This window comes from Physella acuta, unplaced genomic scaffold, assembly GCF_028476545.2.
Source record: "Physella acuta isolate Inbredline_101_S28 unplaced genomic scaffold, ASM2847654v3 ptg002806l, whole genome shotgun sequence".
Classification (NCBI taxonomy): domain Eukaryota; kingdom Metazoa; phylum Mollusca; class Gastropoda; family Physidae; genus Physella; species Physella acuta.
In genome coordinates this window covers 1-19991 of record NW_026734213.1, presented here as the reverse complement: position 1 = coordinate 19991, position 19991 = coordinate 1, and the positions used below count along the sequence as shown (strand labels likewise).

General features: G+C 37.2%; 15 non-coding genes and 1 pseudogene across 15 annotated transcripts; all 16 read right to left on the bottom strand.

Annotated features, from left to right (window-relative positions):
* Positions 1-472: 472 nt before the first annotated feature.
* On the bottom strand, positions 473-665 carry LOC131934362 (U2 spliceosomal RNA). The gene has a single exon (XR_009385679.1). It is a non-coding gene; the product is annotated as a U2 spliceosomal RNA (small nuclear RNA).
* Positions 666-1764: 1099 nt separating this feature from the next.
* Positions 1765-1957, bottom strand: LOC131934361 (U2 spliceosomal RNA). Its single transcript, XR_009385678.1, has one exon. It is a non-coding gene; the product is annotated as a U2 spliceosomal RNA (small nuclear RNA).
* Positions 1958-3056: 1099 nt separating this feature from the next.
* Positions 3057-3249, bottom strand: LOC131934360 (U2 spliceosomal RNA). Its single transcript, XR_009385677.1, has one exon. It is a non-coding gene; the product is annotated as a U2 spliceosomal RNA (small nuclear RNA).
* A 1101-nt stretch (positions 3250-4350) lies between these two features.
* LOC131934359 (U2 spliceosomal RNA) lies at positions 4351-4543 on the bottom strand. The gene has a single exon (XR_009385676.1). It is a non-coding gene; the product is annotated as a U2 spliceosomal RNA (small nuclear RNA).
* Positions 4544-5643: 1100 nt separating this feature from the next.
* LOC131934358 (U2 spliceosomal RNA) lies at positions 5644-5836 on the bottom strand. The gene has a single exon (XR_009385675.1). It is a non-coding gene; the product is annotated as a U2 spliceosomal RNA (small nuclear RNA).
* A 1099-nt stretch (positions 5837-6935) lies between these two features.
* LOC131934357 (U2 spliceosomal RNA) lies at positions 6936-7128 on the bottom strand. The gene has a single exon (XR_009385674.1). It is a non-coding gene; the product is annotated as a U2 spliceosomal RNA (small nuclear RNA).
* A 1099-nt stretch (positions 7129-8227) lies between these two features.
* On the bottom strand, positions 8228-8420 carry LOC131934356 (U2 spliceosomal RNA). Its single transcript, XR_009385673.1, has one exon. It is a non-coding gene; the product is annotated as a U2 spliceosomal RNA (small nuclear RNA).
* Positions 8421-9518: 1098 nt separating this feature from the next.
* On the bottom strand, positions 9519-9711 carry LOC131934355 (U2 spliceosomal RNA). The gene has a single exon (XR_009385672.1). It is a non-coding gene; the product is annotated as a U2 spliceosomal RNA (small nuclear RNA).
* A 1098-nt stretch (positions 9712-10809) lies between these two features.
* LOC131934354 (U2 spliceosomal RNA) lies at positions 10810-11002 on the bottom strand. The gene has a single exon (XR_009385671.1). It is a non-coding gene; the product is annotated as a U2 spliceosomal RNA (small nuclear RNA).
* Positions 11003-12101: 1099 nt separating this feature from the next.
* LOC131934353 (U2 spliceosomal RNA) lies at positions 12102-12294 on the bottom strand. The gene has a single exon (XR_009385670.1). It is a non-coding gene; the product is annotated as a U2 spliceosomal RNA (small nuclear RNA).
* Positions 12295-13393: 1099 nt separating this feature from the next.
* LOC131934368 (U2 spliceosomal RNA) lies at positions 13394-13586 on the bottom strand. Its single transcript, XR_009385683.1, has one exon. It is a non-coding gene; the product is annotated as a U2 spliceosomal RNA (small nuclear RNA).
* A 1098-nt stretch (positions 13587-14684) lies between these two features.
* LOC131934367 (U2 spliceosomal RNA) lies at positions 14685-14877 on the bottom strand. Its single transcript, XR_009385682.1, has one exon. It is a non-coding gene; the product is annotated as a U2 spliceosomal RNA (small nuclear RNA).
* Positions 14878-15976: 1099 nt separating this feature from the next.
* On the bottom strand, positions 15977-16169 carry LOC131934366 (U2 spliceosomal RNA). The gene has a single exon (XR_009385681.1). It is a non-coding gene; the product is annotated as a U2 spliceosomal RNA (small nuclear RNA).
* Positions 16170-17267: 1098 nt separating this feature from the next.
* On the bottom strand, positions 17268-17460 carry LOC131934363 (U2 spliceosomal RNA). Its single transcript, XR_009385680.1, has one exon. It is a non-coding gene; the product is annotated as a U2 spliceosomal RNA (small nuclear RNA).
* Positions 17461-18559: 1099 nt separating this feature from the next.
* LOC131934352 (U2 spliceosomal RNA) lies at positions 18560-18752 on the bottom strand. The gene has a single exon (XR_009385669.1). It is a non-coding gene; the product is annotated as a U2 spliceosomal RNA (small nuclear RNA).
* Positions 18753-19852: 1100 nt separating this feature from the next.
* On the bottom strand, positions 19853-19991 carry LOC131934365 (uncharacterized; annotated as a pseudogene).

Genomic DNA, 19991 nt, shown 5'->3' with positions numbered 1-19991 from the left:
GCAAATCGTTGAAGGAAAGAATACATTAAACAATGTACGTAACAATGTACGTCAGTTTTAAAAATAAAAATGAATTTTTGTTTTTTTAAATTGAAATAACTTTTAAAAATTTACATTTAAATTTCTATTTTCTTTATATTAAAGTGAAATTAATACTGGTCCTGTGTGGACAGAAGTGTGATATTTTGACACATACTGGCCATGACAAATGATTTTTAAAACATAATTTAGATTAGTAAACAACGAAGGAGAGGAGCGGAGAGAAATTTTAAATATAAAAAAAAATATCTGTTTTTATACCGGCTGCCGTTCGTTTGAGAACCGTCAAATAAAGAAAAAATGTGCTGGTCAGCTCAAACGATTAACATTTTAAGCAAACAGTGACTGGTATAGAATAAATACCATATCACTCTGACTGACCAGCAGTGAGCTGTTTTTATTGAGAGAGAGAGACCAATCGTACATTATTGAAATTGAATGGGCCATTCCCGGAAGAACTGCAATACCGGGCCGACCCGTGGCGAGAGCGGAGCAAGCCCCGGGCATCCCGCCGAGTACCAAAAATCAGTTTAATATCGTAGTGACTCAATGAGCCACGTATCAGATATTAAGCTGATAAGAACAGATACTACACTTTGATCTTAGCCAAAAGGCCGAGAAGCGATAACGGTCACTGGACTACCGACGCCTCATATTCCGGAAAATTTCCTATCCGCTCCTCTGAAATGATTCCGTAAATATTCATCCGATTCCGCACACCGAAAATATTCCTTATTGCAGAAATCGCCGCCCATGCGACGTACGGCCGTTAGGCGGTGGGCGTTTTACAATCTGCCAAAGCGGAAAGGCGAATGTTAACGAAATCAATGAAACAAGTAACATTATGAATTTCTAAAACTCAAACAAGGAAAAAAATATAGCGCCTTACCTTAACGTCGTAATAGTGGCTTCCCTTGACGCCCGCGCCGCCTTGATGTATATCGAATCGATCAACGCCCTGTTGTTTTACGTCTTTGGCGGGCGGCGCAAGGCGACTAGCGCTGTGGAACAAGCCAACGTTTAAAAAGGTATAGGAAGAGACTGAGAAAGAAAAAGAATACAAAAAGGTGACGTGAGGTCGGCAGGAGAAAAGATGCGGAACAAAACCACAAAATTTAAATTTGTAAATTTAGATTTTTTTTTTTTTTTTTTTTTATTTATATTTTTTTTTCTTAAACGGATCATTGTTATTAATATTCTGCTGATTGTAATGTTTCATTTAACATTTTGAAATCAATTAGGATCAAGATATATGCAAATCGTTGAAGGAAAGAATACATTAAACAATGTACGTAACAATGTACGTCAGTTTAAAAATAAAAATGAATTTTTGTTTTTTTAAATTGAAATAACTTTTAAAAATTTACATTTAAATTTCTATTTTCTTTATATTAAAGTGAAATTAATACTGGTCCTGTGTGGACAGAAGTGTGATATTTTGACACATACTGGCCATGACAAATGATTTTTAAAACATAATTTAGATTAGTAAACAACGAAGGAGAGGAGCGGAGAGAAATTTTAAATATAAAAAAAAATATCTGTTTTTATACCGGCTGCCGTTCGTTTGAGAACCGTCAAATAAAGAAAAAATGTGCTGGTCAGCTCAAACGATTAACATTTTAAGCAAACAGTGACTGGTATAGAATAAATACCATATCACTCTGACTGACCAGCAGTGAGCTGTTTTTATTGAGAGAGAGAGACCAATCGTACATTATTGAAATTGAATGGGCCATTCCCGGAAGAACTGCAATACCGGGCCGACCCGTGGCGAGAGCGGAGCAAGCCCCGGGCATCCCGCCGAGTACCAAAAATCAGTTTAATATCGTAGTGACTCAATGAGCCACGTATCAGATATTAAGCTGATAAGAACAGATACTACACTTTGATCTTAGCCAAAAGGCCGAGAAGCGATAACGGTCACTGGACTACCGACGCCTCATATTCCGGAAAATTTCCTATCCGCTCCTCTGAAATGATTCCGTAAATATTCATCCGATTCCGCACACCGAAAATATTCCTTATTGCAGAAATCGCCGCCCATGCGACGTACGGCCGTTAGGCGGTGGGCGTTTTACAATCTGCCAAAGCGGAAAGGCGAATGTTAACGAAATCAATGAAACAAGTAACATTATGAATTTCTAAAACTCAAACAAGGAAAAAAATATAGCGCCTTACCTTAACGTCGTAATAGTGGCTTCCCTTGACGCCCGCGCCGCCTTGATGTATATCGAATCGATCAACGCCCTGTTGTTTTACGTCTTTGGCGGGCGGCGCAAGGCGACTAGCGCTGTGGAACAAGCCAACGTTAAAAAGGTATAGGAAGAGACTGAGAAAGAAAAAGAATACAAAAAGGTGACGTGAGGTCGGCAGGAGAAAAGATGCGGAACAAAACCACAAAATTTAAATTTGTAAATTTAGATTTTTTTTTTTTTTTTTTTTTTATTTATATTTTTTTTTCTTAAACGGATCATTGTTATTAATATTCTGCTGATTGTAATGTTTCATTTAACATTTTGAAATCAATTAGGATCAAGATATATGCAAATCGTTGAAGGAAAGAATACATTAAACAATGTACGTAACAATGTACGTCAGTTTAAAAATAAAAATGAATTTTTGTTTTTTTAAATTGAAATAACTTTTAAAAATTTACATTTAAATTTCTATTTTCTTTATATTAAAGTGAAATTAATACTGGTCCTGTGTGGACAGAAGTGTGATATTTTGACACATACTGGCCATGACAAATGATTTTTAAAACATAATTTAGATTAGTAAACAACGAAGGAGAGGAGCGGAGAGAAATTTTAAATATAAAAAAAAATATCTGTTTTTATACCGGCTGCCGTTCGTTTGAGAACCGTCAAATAAAGAAAAAATGTGCTGGTCAGCTCAAACGATTAACATTTTAAGCAAACAGTGACTGGTATAGAATAAATACCATATCACTCTGACTGACCAGCAGTGAGCTGTTTTTATTGAGAGAGAGAGACCAATCGTACATTATTGAAATTGAATGGGCCATTCCCGGAAGAACTGCAATACCGGGCCGACCCGTGGCGAGAGCGGAGCAAGCCCCGGGCATCCCGCCGAGTACCAAAAATCAGTTTAATATCGTAGTGACTCAATGAGCCACGTATCAGATATTAAGCTGATAAGAACAGATACTACACTTTGATCTTAGCCAAAAGGCCGAGAAGCGATAACGGTCACTGGACTACCGACGCCTCATATTCCGGAAAATTTCCTATCCGCTCCTCTGAAATGATTCCGTAAATATTCATCCGATTCCGCACACCGAAAATATTCCTTATTGCAGAAATCGCCGCCCATGCGACGTACGGCCGTTAGGCGGTGGGCGTTTTACAATCTGCCAAAGCGGAAAGGCGAATGTTAACGAAATCAATGAAACAAGTAACATTATGAATTTCTAAAACTCAAACAAGGAAAAAAATATAGCGCCTTACCTTAACGTCGTAATAGTGGCTTCCCTTGACGCCCGCGCCGCCTTGATGTATATCGAATCGATCAACGCCCTGTTGTTTTACGTCTTTGGCGGGCGGCGCAAGGCGACTAGCGCTGTGGAACAAGCCAACGTTAAAAAGGTATAGGAAGAGACTGAGAAAGAAAAAGAATACAAAAAGGTGACGTGAGGTCGGCAGGAGAAAAGATGCGGAACAAAACCACAAAATTTAAATTTGTAAATTTAGATTTTTTTTTTTTTTTTTTTTTTTATTTATATTTTTTTTTTCTTAAACGGATCATTGTTATTAATATTCTGCTGATTGTAATGTTTCATTTAACATTTTGAAATCAATTAGGATCAAGATATATGCAAATCGTTGAAGGAAAGAATACATTAAACAATGTACGTAACAATGTACGTCAGTTTAAAAATAAAAATGAATTTTTGTTTTTTTAAATTGAAATAACTTTTAAAAATTTACATTTAAATTTCTATTTTCTTTATATTAAAGTGAAATTAATACTGGTCCTGTGTGGACAGAAGTGTGATATTTTGACACATACTGGCCATGACAAATGATTTTTAAAACATAATTTAGATTAGTAAACAACGAAGGAGAGGAGCGGAGAGAAATTTTAAATATAAAAAAAAATATCTGTTTTTATACCGGCTGCCGTTCGTTTGAGAACCGTCAAATAAAGAAAAAATGTGCTGGTCAGCTCAAACGATTAACATTTTAAGCAAACAGTGACTGGTATAGAATAAATACCATATCACTCTGACTGACCAGCAGTGAGCTGTTTTTATTGAGAGAGAGAGACCAATCGTACATTATTGAAATTGAATGGGCCATTCCCGGAAGAACTGCAATACCGGGCCGACCCGTGGCGAGAGCGGAGCAAGCCCCGGGCATCCCGCCGAGTACCAAAAATCAGTTTAATATCGTAGTGACTCAATGAGCCACGTATCAGATATTAAGCTGATAAGAACAGATACTACACTTTGATCTTAGCCAAAAGGCCGAGAAGCGATAACGGTCACTGGACTACCGACGCCTCATATTCCGGAAAATTTCCTATCCGCTCCTCTGAAATGATTCCGTAAATATTCATCCGATTCCGCACACCGAAAATATTCCTTATTGCAGAAATCGCCGCCCATGCGACGTACGGCCGTTAGGCGGTGGGCGTTTTACAATCTGCCAAAGCGGAAAGGCGAATGTTAACGAAATCAATGAAACAAGTAACATTATGAATTTCTAAAACTCAAACAAGGAAAAAAATATAGCGCCTTACCTTAACGTCGTAATAGTGGCTTCCCTTGACGCCCGCGCCGCCTTGATGTATATCGAATCGATCAACGCCCTGTTGTTTTACGTCTTTGGCGGGCGGCGCAAGGCGACTAGCGCTGTGGAACAAGCCAACGTTAAAAAGGTATAGGAAGAGACTGAGAAAGAAAAAGAATACAAAAAGGTGACGTGAGGTCGGCAGGAGAAAAGATGCGGAACAAAACCACAAAATTTAAATTTGTAAATTTAGATTTTTTTTTTTTTTTTTTTTTTATTTATATTTTTTTTTCTTAAACGGATCATTGTTATTAATATTCTGCTGATTGTAATGTTTCATTTAACATTTTGAAATCAATTAGGATCAAGATATATGCAAATCGTTGAAGGAAAGAATACATTAAACAATGTACGTAACAATGTACGTCAGTTTAAAAATAAAAATGAATTTTTGTTTTTTTTAAATTGAAATAACTTTTAAAAATTTACATTTAAATTTCTATTTTCTTTATATTAAAGTGAAATTAATACTGGTCCTGTGTGGACAGAAGTGTGATATTTTGACACATACTGGCCATGACAAATGATTTTTAAAACATAATTTAGATTAGTAAACAACGAAGGAGAGGAGCGGAGAGAAATTTTAAATATAAAAAAAAATATCTGTTTTTATACCGGCTGCCGTTCGTTTGAGAACCGTCAAATAAAGAAAAAATGTGCTGGTCAGCTCAAACGATTAACATTTTAAGCAAACAGTGACTGGTATAGAATAAATACCATATCACTCTGACTGACCAGCAGTGAGCTGTTTTTATTGAGAGAGAGAGACCAATCGTACATTATTGAAATTGAATGGGCCATTCCCGGAAGAACTGCAATACCGGGCCGACCCGTGGCGAGAGCGGAGCAAGCCCCGGGCATCCCGCCGAGTACCAAAAATCAGTTTAATATCGTAGTGACTCAATGAGCCACGTATCAGATATTAAGCTGATAAGAACAGATACTACACTTTGATCTTAGCCAAAAGGCCGAGAAGCGATAACGGTCACTGGACTACCGACGCCTCATATTCCGGAAAATTTCCTATCCGCTCCTCTGAAATGATTCCGTAAATATTCATCCGATTCCGCACACCGAAAATATTCCTTATTGCAGAAATCGCCGCCCATGCGACGTACGGCCGTTAGGCGGTGGGCGTTTTACAATCTGCCAAAGCGGAAAGGCGAATGTTAACGAAATCAATGAAACAAGTAACATTATGAATTTCTAAAACTCAAACAAGGAAAAAAATATAGCGCCTTACCTTAACGTCGTAATAGTGGCTTCCCTTGACGCCCGCGCCGCCTTGATGTATATCGAATCGATCAACGCCCTGTTGTTTTACGTCTTTGGCGGGCGGCGCAAGGCGACTAGCGCTGTGGAACAAGCCAACGTTAAAAAGGTATAGGAAGAGACTGAGAAAGAAAAAGAATACAAAAAGGTGACGTGAGGTCGGCAGGAGAAAAGATGCGGAACAAAACCACAAAATTTAAATTTGTAAATTTAGATTTTTTTTTTTTTTTTTTTTTTATTTATATTTTTTTTTCTTAAACGGATCATTGTTATTAATATTCTGCTGATTGTAATGTTTCATTTAACATTTTGAAATCAATTAGGATCAAGATATATGCAAATCGTTGAAGGAAAGAATACATTAAACAATGTACGTAACAATGTACGTCAGTTTAAAAATAAAAATGAATTTTTGTTTTTTTAAATTGAAATAACTTTTAAAAATTTACATTTAAATTTCTATTTTCTTTATATTAAAGTGAAATTAATACTGGTCCTGTGTGGACAGAAGTGTGATATTTTGACACATACTGGCCATGACAAATGATTTTTAAAACATAATTTAGATTAGTAAACAACGAAGGAGAGGAGCGGAGAGAAATTTTAAATATAAAAAAAAATATCTGTTTTTATACCGGCTGCCGTTCGTTTGAGAACCGTCAAATAAAGAAAAAATGTGCTGGTCAGCTCAAACGATTAACATTTTAAGCAAACAGTGACTGGTATAGAATAAATACCATATCACTCTGACTGACCAGCAGTGAGCTGTTTTTATTGAGAGAGAGAGACCAATCGTACATTATTGAAATTGAATGGGCCATTCCCGGAAGAACTGCAATACCGGGCCGACCCGTGGCGAGAGCGGAGCAAGCCCCGGGCATCCCGCCGAGTACCAAAAATCAGTTTAATATCGTAGTGACTCAATGAGCCACGTATCAGATATTAAGCTGATAAGAACAGATACTACACTTTGATCTTAGCCAAAAGGCCGAGAAGCGATAACGGTCACTGGACTACCGACGCCTCATATTCCGGAAAATTTCCTATCCGCTCCTCTGAAATGATTCCGTAAATATTCATCCGATTCCGCACACCGAAAATATTCCTTATTGCAGAAATCGCCGCCCATGCGACGTACGGCCGTTAGGCGGTGGGCGTTTTACAATCTGCCAAAGCGGAAAGGCGAATGTTAACGAAATCAATGAAACAAGTAACATTATGAATTTCTAAAACTCAAACAAGGAAAAAAATATAGCGCCTTACCTTAACGTCGTAATAGTGGCTTCCCTTGACGCCCGCGCCGCCTTGATGTATATCGAATCGATCAACGCCCTGTTGTTTTACGTCTTTGGCGGGCGGCGCAAGGCGACTAGCGCTGTGGAACAAGCCAACGTTAAAAAGGTATAGGAAGAGACTGAGAAAGAAAAAGAATACAAAAAGGTGACGTGAGGTCGGCAGGAGAAAAGATGCGGAACAAAACCACAAAATTTAAATTTGTAAATTTAGATTTTTTTTTTTTTTTTTTTTTTATTTATATTTTTTTTTCTTAAACGGATCATTGTTATTAATATTCTGCTGATTGTAATGTTTCATTTAACATTTTGAAATCAATTAGGATCAAGATATATGCAAATCGTTGAAGGAAAGAATACATTAAACAATGTACGTAACAATGTACGTCAGTTTAAAAATAAAAATGAATTTTTGTTTTTTTAAATTGAAATAACTTTTAAAAATTTACATTTAAATTTCTATTTTCTTTATATTAAAGTGAAATTAATACTGGTCCTGTGTGGACAGAAGTGTGATATTTTGACACATACTGGCCATGACAAATGATTTTTAAAACATAATTTAGATTAGTAAACAACGAAGGAGAGGAGCGGAGAGAAATTTTAAATATAAAAAAAAATATCTGTTTTTATACCGGCTGCCGTTCGTTTGAGAACCGTCAAATAAAGAAAAAATGTGCTGGTCAGCTCAAACGATTAACATTTTAAGCAAACAGTGACTGGTATAGAATAAATACCATATCACTCTGACTGACCAGCAGTGAGCTGTTTTTATTGAGAGAGAGAGACCAATCGTACATTATTGAAATTGAATGGGCCATTCCCGGAAGAACTGCAATACCGGGCCGACCCGTGGCGAGAGCGGAGCAAGCCCCGGGCATCCCGCCGAGTACCAAAAATCAGTTTAATATCGTAGTGACTCAATGAGCCACGTATCAGATATTAAGCTGATAAGAACAGATACTACACTTTGATCTTAGCCAAAAGGCCGAGAAGCGATAACGGTCACTGGACTACCGACGCCTCATATTCCGGAAAATTTCCTATCCGCTCCTCTGAAATGATTCCGTAAATATTCATCCGATTCCGCACACCGAAAATATTCCTTATTGCAGAAATCGCCGCCCATGCGACGTACGGCCGTTAGGCGGTGGGCGTTTTACAATCTGCCAAAGCGGAAAGGCGAATGTTAACGAAATCAATGAAACAAGTAACATTATGAATTTCTAAAACTCAAACAAGGAAAAAAATATAGCGCCTTACCTTAACGTCGTAATAGTGGCTTCCCTTGACGCCCGCGCCGCCTTGATGTATATCGAATCGATCAACGCCCTGTTGTTTTACGTCTTTGGCGGGCGGCGCAAGGCGACTAGCGCTGTGGAACAAGCCAACGTTAAAAAGGTATAGGAAGAGACTGAGAAAGAAAAAGAATACAAAAAGGTGACGTGAGGTCGGCAGGAGAAAAGATGCGGAACAAAACCACAAAATTTAAATTTGTAAATTTAGATTTTTTTTTTTTTTTTTTTTTATTTATATTTTTTTTTCTTAAACGGATCATTGTTATTAATATTCTGCTGATTGTAATGTTTCATTTAACATTTTGAAATCAATTAGGATCAAGATATATGCAAATCGTTGAAGGAAAGAATACATTAAACAATGTACGTAACAATGTACGTCAGTTTAAAAATAAAAATGAATTTTTGTTTTTTTAAATTGAAATAACTTTTAAAAATTTACATTTAAATTTCTATTTTCTTTATATTAAAGTGAAATTAATACTGGTCCTGTGTGGACAGAAGTGTGATATTTTGACACATACTGGCCATGACAAATGATTTTTAAAACATAATTTAGATTAGTAAACAACGAAGGAGAGGAGCGGAGAGAAATTTTAAATATAAAAAAAAATATCTGTTTTTATACCGGCTGCCGTTCGTTTGAGAACCGTCAAATAAAGAAAAAATGTGCTGGTCAGCTCAAACGATTAACATTTTAAGCAAACAGTGACTGGTATAGAATAAATACCATATCACTCTGACTGACCAGCAGTGAGCTGTTTTTATTGAGAGAGAGAGACCAATCGTACATTATTGAAATTGAATGGGCCATTCCCGGAAGAACTGCAATACCGGGCCGACCCGTGGCGAGAGCGGAGCAAGCCCCGGGCATCCCGCCGAGTACCAAAAATCAGTTTAATATCGTAGTGACTCAATGAGCCACGTATCAGATATTAAGCTGATAAGAACAGATACTACACTTTGATCTTAGCCAAAAGGCCGAGAAGCGATAACGGTCACTGGACTACCGACGCCTCATATTCCGGAAAATTTCCTATCCGCTCCTCTGAAATGATTCCGTAAATATTCATCCGATTCCGCACACCGAAAATATTCCTTATTGCAGAAATCGCCGCCCATGCGACGTACGGCCGTTAGGCGGTGGGCGTTTTACAATCTGCCAAAGCGGAAAGGCGAATGTTAACGAAATCAATGAAACAAGTAACATTATGAATTTCTAAAACTCAAACAAGGAAAAAAATATAGCGCCTTACCTTAACGTCGTAATAGTGGCTTCCCTTGACGCCCGCGCCGCCTTGATGTATATCGAATCGATCAACGCCCTGTTGTTTTACGTCTTTGGCGGGCGGCGCAAGGCGACTAGCGCTGTGGAACAAGCCAACGTTAAAAAGGTATAGGAAGAGACTGAGAAAGAAAAAGAATACAAAAAGGTGACGTGAGGTCGGCAGGAGAAAAGATGCGGAACAAAACCACAAAATTTAAATTTGTAAATTTAGATTTTTTTTTTTTTTTTTTTTTATTTATATTTTTTTTTCTTAAACGGATCATTGTTATTAATATTCTGCTGATTGTAATGTTTCATTTAACATTTTGAAATCAATTAGGATCAAGATATATGCAAATCGTTGAAGGAAAGAATACATTAAACAATGTACGTAACAATGTACGTCAGTTTAAAAATAAAAATGAATTTTTGTTTTTTTAAATTGAAATAACTTTTAAAAATTTACATTTAAATTTCTATTTTCTTTATATTAAAGTGAAATTAATACTGGTCCTGTGTGGACAGAAGTGTGATATTTTGACACATACTGGCCATGACAAATGATTTTTAAAACATAATTTAGATTAGTAAACAACGAAGGAGAGGAGCGGAGAGAAATTTTAAATATAAAAAAAAATATCTGTTTTTATACCGGCTGCCGTTCGTTTGAGAACCGTCAAATAAAGAAAAAATGTGCTGGTCAGCTCAAACGATTAACATTTTAAGCAAACAGTGACTGGTATAGAATAAATACCATATCACTCTGACTGACCAGCAGTGAGCTGTTTTTATTGAGAGAGAGAGACCAATCGTACATTATTGAAATTGAATGGGCCATTCCCGGAAGAACTGCAATACCGGGCCGACCCGTGGCGAGAGCGGAGCAAGCCCCGGGCATCCCGCCGAGTACCAAAAATCAGTTTAATATCGTAGTGACTCAATGAGCCACGTATCAGATATTAAGCTGATAAGAACAGATACTACACTTTGATCTTAGCCAAAAGGCCGAGAAGCGATAACGGTCACTGGACTACCGACGCCTCATATTCCGGAAAATTTCCTATCCGCTCCTCTGAAATGATTCCGTAAATATTCATCCGATTCCGCACACCGAAAATATTCCTTATTGCAGAAATCGCCGCCCATGCGACGTACGCGCCGTTAGGCGGTGGGCGTTTTACAATCTGCCAAAGCGGAAAGGCGAATGTTAACGAAATCAATGAAACAAGTAACATTATGAATTTCTAAAACTCAAACAAGGAAAAAAATATAGCGCCTTACCTTAACGTCGTAATAGTGGCTTCCCTTGACGCCCGCGCCGCCTTGATGTATATCGAATCGATCAACGCCCTGTTGTTTTACGTCTTTGGCGGGCGGCGCAAGGCGACTAGCGCTGTGGAACAAGCCAACGTTAAAAAGGTATAGGAAGAGACTGAGAAAGAAAAAGAATACAAAAAGGTGACGTGAGGTCGGCAGGAGAAAAGATGCGGAACAAAACCACAAAATTTAAATTTGTAAATTTAGATTTTTTTTTTTTTTTTTTTTTATTTATATTTTTTTTTCTTAAACGGATCATTGTTATTAATATTCTGCTGATTGTAATGTTTCATTTAACATTTTGAAATCAATTAGGATCAAGATATATGCAAATCGTTGAAGGAAAGAATACATTAAACAATGTACGTAACAATGTACGTCAGTTTAAAAATAAAAATGAATTTTTGTTTTTTTAAATTGAAATAACTTTTAAAAATTTACATTTAAATTTCTATTTTCTTTATATTAAAGTGAAATTAATACTGGTCCTGTGTGGACAGAAGTGTGATATTTTGACACATACTGGCCATGACAAATGATTTTTAAAACATAATTTAGATTAGTAAACAACGAAGGAGAGGAGCGGAGAGAAATTTTAAATATAAAAAAAAATATCTGTTTTTATACCGGCTGCCGTTCGTTTGAGAACCGTCAAATAAAGAAAAAATGTGCTGGTCAGCTCAAACGATTAACATTTTAAGCAAACAGTGACTGGTATAGAATAAATACCATATCACTCTGACTGACCAGCAGTGAGCTGTTTTTATTGAGAGAGAGAGACCAATCGTACATTATTGAAATTGAATGGGCCATTCCCGGAAGAACTGCAATACCGGGCCGACCCGTGGCGAGAGCGGAGCAAGCCCCGGGCATCCCGCCGAGTACCAAAAATCAGTTTAATATCGTAGTGACTCAATGAGCCACGTATCAGATATTAAGCTGATAAGAACAGATACTACACTTTGATCTTAGCCAAAAGGCCGAGAAGCGATAACGGTCACTGGACTACCGACGCCTCATATTCCGGAAAATTTCCTATCCGCTCCTCTGAAATGATTCCGTAAATATTCATCCGATTCCGCACACCGAAAATATTCCTTATTGCAGAAATCGCCGCCCATGCGACGTACGGCCGTTAGGCGGTGGGCGTTTTACAATCTGCCAAAGCGGAAAGGCGAATGTTAACGAAATCAATGAAACAAGTAACATTATGAATTTCTAAAACTCAAACAAGGAAAAAAATATAGCGCCTTACCTTAACGTCGTAATAGTGGCTTCCCTTGACGCCCGCGCCGCCTTGATGTATATCGAATCGATCAACGCCCTGTTGTTTTACGTCTTTGGCGGGCGGCGCAAGGCGACTAGCGCTGTGGAACAAGCCAACGTTAAAAAGGTATAGGAAGAGACTGAGAAAGAAAAAGAATACAAAAAGGTGACGTGAGGTCGGCAGGAGAAAAGATGCGGAACAAAACCACAAAATTTAAATTTGTAAATTTAGATTTTTTTTTTTTTTTTTTTTTTATTTATATTTTTTTTTCTTAAACGGATCATTGTTATTAATATTCTGCTGATTGTAATGTTTCATTTAACATTTTGAAATCAATTAGGATCAAGATATATGCAAATCGTTGAAGGAAAGAATACATTAAACAATGTACGTAACAATGTACGTCAGTTTAAAAATAAAAATGAATTTTTGTTTTTTTAAATTGAAATAACTTTTAAAAATTTACATTTAAATTTCTATTTTCTTTATATTAAAGTGAAATTAATACTGGTCCTGTGTGGACAGAAGTGTGATATTTTGACACATACTGGCCATGACAAATGATTTTTAAAACATAATTTAGATTAGTAAACAACGAAGGAGAGGAGCGGAGAGAAATTTTAAATATAAAAAAAAATATCTGTTTTTATACCGGCTGCCGTTCGTTTGAGAACCGTCAAATAAAGAAAAAATGTGCTGGTCAGCTCAAACGATTAACATTTTAAGCAAACAGTGACTGGTATAGAATAAATACCATATCACTCTGACTGACCAGCAGTGAGCTGTTTTTATTGAGAGAGAGAGACCAATCGTACATTATTGAAATTGAATGGGCCATTCCCGGAAGAACTGCAATACCGGGCCGACCCGTGGCGAGAGCGGAGCAAGCCCCGGGCATCCCGCCGAGTACCAAAAATCAGTTTAATATCGTAGTGACTCAATGAGCCACGTATCAGATATTAAGCTGATAAGAACAGATACTACACTTTGATCTTAGCCAAAAGGCCGAGAAGCGATAACGGTCACTGGACTACCGACGCCTCATATTCCGGAAAATTTCCTATCCGCTCCTCTGAAATGATTCCGTAAATATTCATCCGATTCCGCACACCGAAAATATTCCTTATTGCAGAAATCGCCGCCCATGCGACGTACGGCCGTTAGGCGGTGGGCGTTTTACAATCTGCCAAAGCGGAAAGGCGAATGTTAACGAAATCAATGAAACAAGTAACATTATGAATTTCTAAAACTCAAACAAGGAAAAAAATATAGCGCCTTACCTTAACGTCGTAATAGTGGCTTCCCTTGACGCCCGCGCCGCCTTGATGTATATCGAATCGATCAACGCCCTGTTGTTTTACGTCTTTGGCGGGCGGCGCAAGGCGACTAGCGCTGTGGAACAAGCCAACGTTAAAAAGGTATAGGAAGAGACTGAGAAAGAAAAAGAATACAAAAAGGTGACGTGAGGTCGGCAGGAGAAAAGATGCGGAACAAAACCACAAAATTTAAATTTGTAAATTTAGATTTTTTTTTTTTTTTTTTTTTATTTATATTTTTTTTTCTTAAACGGATCATTGTTATTAATATTCTGCTGATTGTAATGTTTCATTTAACATTTTGAAATCAATTAGGATCAAGATATATGCAAATCGTTGAAGGAAAGAATACATTAAACAATGTACGTAACAATGTACGTCAGTTTAAAAATAAAAATGAATTTTTGTTTTTTTAAATTGAAATAACTTTTAAAAATTTACATTTAAATTTCTATTTTCTTTATATTAAAGTGAAATTAATACTGGTCCTGTGTGGACAGAAGTGTGATATTTTGACACATACTGGCCATGACAAATGATTTTTAAAACATAATTTAGATTAGTAAACAACGAAGGAGAGGAGCGGAGAGAAATTTTAAATATAAAAAAAAATATCTGTTTTTATACCGGCTGCCGTTCGTTTGAGAACCGTCAAATAAAGAAAAAATGTGCTGGTCAGCTCAAACGATTAACATTTTAAGCAAACAGTGACTGGTATAGAATAAATACCATATCACTCTGACTGACCAGCAGTGAGCTGTTTTTATTGAGAGAGAGAGACCAATCGTACATTATTGAAATTGAATGGGCCATTCCCGGAAGAACTGCAATACCGGGCCGACCCGTGGCGAGAGCGGAGCAAGCCCCGGGCATCCCGCCGAGTACCAAAAATCAGTTTAATATCGTAGTGACTCAATGAGCCACGTATCAGATATTAAGCTGATAAGAACAGATACTACACTTTGATCTTAGCCAAAAGGCCGAGAAGCGATAACGGTCACTGGACTACCGACGCCTCATATTCCGGAAAATTTCCTATCCGCTCCTCTGAAATGATTCCGTAAATATTCATCCGATTCCGCACACCGAAAATATTCCTTATTGCAGAAATCGCCGCCCATGCGACGTACGGCCGTTAGGCGGTGGGCGTTTTACAATCTGCCAAAGCGGAAAGGCGAATGTTAACGAAATCAATGAAACAAGTAACATTATGAATTTCTAAAACTCAAACAAGGAAAAAAATATAGCGCCTTACCTTAACGTCGTAATAGTGGCTTCCCTTGACGCCCGCGCCGCCTTGATGTATATCGAATCGATCAACGCCCTGTTGTTTTACGTCTTTGGCGGGCGGCGCAAGGCGACTAGCGCTGTGGAACAAGCCAACGTTAAAAAGGTATAGGAAGAGACTGAGAAAGAAAAAGAATACAAAAAGGTGACGTGAGGTCGGCAGGAGAAAAGATGCGGAACAAAACCACAAAATTTAAATTTGTAAATTTAGATTTTTTTTTTTTTTTTTTTTTTATTTATATTTTTTTTTCTTAAACGGATCATTGTTATTAATATTCTGCTGATTGTAATGTTTCATTTAACATTTTGAAATCAATTAGGATCAAGATATATGCAAATCGTTGAAGGAAAGAATACATTAAACAATGTACGTAACAATGTACGTCAGTTTAAAAATAAAAATGAATTTTTGTTTTTTTAAATTGAAATAACTTTTAAAAATTTACATTTAAATTTCTATTTTCTTTATATTAAAGTGAAATTAATACTGGTCCTGTGTGGACAGAAGTGTGATATTTTGACACATACTGGCCATGACAAATGATTTTTAAAACATAATTTAGATTAGTAAACAACGAAGGAGAGGAGCGGAGAGAAATTTTAAATATAAAAAAAAATATCTGTTTTTATACCGGCTGCCGTTCGTTTGAGAACCGTCAAATAAAGAAAAAATGTGCTGGTCAGCTCAAACGATTAACATTTTAAGCAAACAGTGACTGGTATAGAATAAATACCATATCACTCTGACTGACCAGCAGTGAGCTGTTTTTATTGAGAGAGAGAGACCAATCGTACATTATTGAAATTGAATGGGCCATTCCCGGAAGAACTGCAATACCGGGCCGACCCGTGGCGAGAGCGGAGCAAGCCCCGGGCATCCCGCCGAGTACCAAAAATCAGTTTAATATCGTAGTGACTCAATGAGCCACGTATCAGATATTAAGCTGATAAGAACAGATACTACACTTTGATCTTAGCCAAAAGGCCGAGAAGCGATAACGGTCACTGGACTACCGACGCCTCATATTCCGGAAAATTTCCTATCCGCTCCTCTGAAATGATTCCGTAAATATTCATCCGATTCCGCACACCGAAAATATTCCTTATTGCAGAAATCGCCGCCCATGCGACGTACGGCCGTTAGGCGGTGGGCGTTTTACAATCTGCCAAAGCGGAAAGGCGAATGTTAACGAAATCAATGAAACAAGTAACATTATGAATTTCTAAAACTCAAACAAGGAAAAAAATATAGCGCCTTACCTTAACGTCGTAATAGTGGCTTCCCTTGACGCCCGCGCCGCCTTGATGTATATCGAATCGATCAACGCCCTGTTGTTTTACGTCTTTGGCGGGCGGCGCAAGGCGACTAGCGCTGTGGAACAAGCCAACGTTAAAAAGGTATAGGAAGAGACTGAGAAAGAAAAAGAATACAAAAAGGTGACGTGAGGTCGGCAGGAGAAAAGATGCGGAACAAAACCACAAAATTTAAATTTGTAAATTTAGATTTTTTTTTTTTTTTTTTTTTATTTATATTTTTTTTTCTTAAACGGATCATTGTTATTAATATTCTGCTGATTGTAATGTTTCATTTAACATTTTGAAATCAATTAGGATCAAGATATATGCAAATCGTTGAAGGAAAGAATACATTAAACAATGTACGTAACAATGTACGTCAGTTTAAAAATAAAAATGAATTTTTGTTTTTTTAAATTGAAATAACTTTTAAAAATTTACATTTAAATTTCTATTTTCTTTATATTAAAGTGAAATTAATACTGGTCCTGTGTGGACAGAAGTGTGATATTTTGACACATACTGGCCATGACAAATGATTTTTAAAACATAATTTAGATTAGTAAACAACGAAGGAGAGGAGCGGAGAGAAATTTTAAATATAAAAAAAAATATCTGTTTTTATACCGGCTGCCGTTCGTTTGAGAACCGTCAAATAAAGAAAAAATGTGCTGGTCAGCTCAAACGATTAACATTTTAAGCAAACAGTGACTGGTATAGAATAAATACCATATCACTCTGACTGACCAGCAGTGAGCTGTTTTTATTGAGAGAGAGAGACCAATCGTACATTATTGAAATTGAATGGGCCATTCCCGGAAGAACTGCAATACCGGGCCGACCCGTGGCGAGAGCGGAGCAAGCCCCGGGCATCCCGCCGAGTACCAAAAATCAGTTTAATATCGTAGTGACTCAATGAGCCACGTATCAGATATTAAGCTGATAAGAACAGATACTACACTTTGATCTTAGCCAAAAGGCCGAGAAGCGATAACGGTCACTGGACTACCGACGCCTCATATTCCGGAAAATTTCCTATCCGCTCCTCTGAAATGATTCCGTAAATATTCATCCGATTCCGCACACCGAAAATATTCCTTATTGCAGAAATCGCCGCCCATGCGACGTACGGCCGTTAGGCGGTGGGCGTTTTACAATCTGCCAAAGCGGAAAGGCGAATGTTAACGAAATCAATGAAACAAGTAACATTATGAATTTCTAAAACTCAAACAAGGAAAAAAATATAGCGCCTTACCTTAACGTCGTAATAGTGGCTTCCCTTGACGCCCGCGCCGCCTTGATGTATATCGAATCGATCAACGCCCTGTTGTTTTACGTCTTTGGCGGGCGGCGCAAGGCGACTAGCGCTGTGGAACAAGCCAACGTTAAAAAGGTATAGGAAGAGACTGAGAAGAAAAAGAATACAAAAAGGTGACGTGAGGTCGGCAGGAGAAAAGATGCGGAACAAAACCACAAAATTTAAATTTGTAAATTTAGATTTTTTTTTTTTTTTTTTTTTTATTTATATTTTTTTTTCTTAAACGGATCATTGTTATTAATATTCTGCTGATTGTAATGTTTCATTTAACATTTTGAAATCAATTAGGATCAAGATATATGCAAATCGTTGAAGGAAAGAATACATTAAACAATGTACGTAACAATGTACGTCAGTTTAAAAATAAAAAATGAATTTTTGTTTTTTTAAATTGAAATAACTTTTAAAAATTTACATTTAAATTTCTATTTTCTTTATATTAAAGTGAAATTAATACTGGTCCTGTGTGGACAGAAGTGTGATATTTTGACACATACTGGCCATGACAAATGATTTTTAAAACATAATTTAGATTAGTAAACAACGAAGGAGAGGAGCGGAGAGAAATTTTAAATATAAAAAAAAATATCTGTTTTTATACCGGCTGCCGTTCGTTTGAGAACCGTCAAATAAAGAAAAAATGTGCTGGTCAGCTCAAACGATTAACATTTTAAGCAAACAGTGACTGGTATAGAATAAATACCATATCACTCTGACTGACCAGCAGTGAGCTGTTTTTATTGAGAGAGAGAGACCAATCGTACATTATTGAAATTGAATGGGCCATTCCCGGAAGAACTGCAATACCGGGCCGACCCGTGGCGAGAGCGGAGCAAGCCCCGGGCATCCCGCCGAGTACCAAAAATCAGTTTAATATCGTAGTGACTCAATGAGCCACGTATCAGATATTAAGCTGATAAGAACAGATACTACACTTTGATCTTAGCCAAAAGGCCGAGAAGCGATAACGGTCACTGGACTACCGACGCCTCATATTCCGGAAAATTTCCTATCCGCTCCTCTGAAATGATTCCGTAAATATTCATCCGATTCCGCACACCGAAAATATTCCTTATTGCAGAAATCGCCGCCCATGCGACGTACGGCCGTTAGGCGGTGGGCGTTTTACAATCTGCCAAAGCGGAAAGGCGAATGTTAACGAAATCAATGAAACAAGTAACATTATGAATTTCTAAAACTCAAACAAGGAAAAAAATATAGCGCCTTACCTTAACGTCGTAATAGTGGCTTCCCTTGACGCCCGCGCCGCCTTGATGTATATCGAATCGATCAACGCCCTGTTGTTTTACGTCTTTGGCGGGCGGCGCAAGGCGACTAGCGCTGTGGAACAAGCCAACGTTAAAAAGGTATAGGAAGAGACTGAGAAAGAAAAAGAATACAAAAAGGTGACGTGAGGTCGGCAGGAGAAAAGATGCGGAACAAAACCACAAAATTTAAATTTGTAAATTTAGATTTTTTTTTTTTTTTTTTTTTTATTTATATTTTTTTTTTCTTAAACGGATCATTGTTATTAATATTCTGCTGATTGTAATGTTTCATTTAACATTTTGAAATCAATTAGGATCAAGATATATGCAAATCGTTGAAGGAAAGAATACATTAAACAATGTACGTAACAATGTACGTCAGTTTAAAAATAAAAATGAATTTTTGTTTTTTTAAATTGAAATAACTTTTAAAAATTTACATTTAAATTTCTATTTTCTTTATATTAAAGTGAAATTAATACTGGTCCTGTGTGGACAGAAGTGTGATATTTTGACACATACTGGCCATGACAAATGATTTTTAAAACATAATTTAGATTAGTAAACAACGAAGGAGAGGAGCGGAGAGAAATTTTAAATATAAAAAAAATTATCTGTTTTTATACCGGCTGCCGTTCGTTTGAGAACCGTCAAATAAAGAAAAAATGTGCTGGTCAGCTCAAACGATTAACATTTTAAGCAAACAGTGACTGGTATAGAATAAATACCATATCACTCTGACTGACCAGCAGTGAGCTGTTTTTATTGAGAGAGAGAGACCAATCGTACATTATTGAAATTGAATGGGCCATTCCCGGAAGAACTGCAATACCGGGCCGACCCGTGGCGAGAGCGGAGCAAGCCCCGGGCATCCCGCCGAGTACCAAAAATCAGTTTAATATCGTAGTGACTCAATGAGCCACGTATCAGATATTAA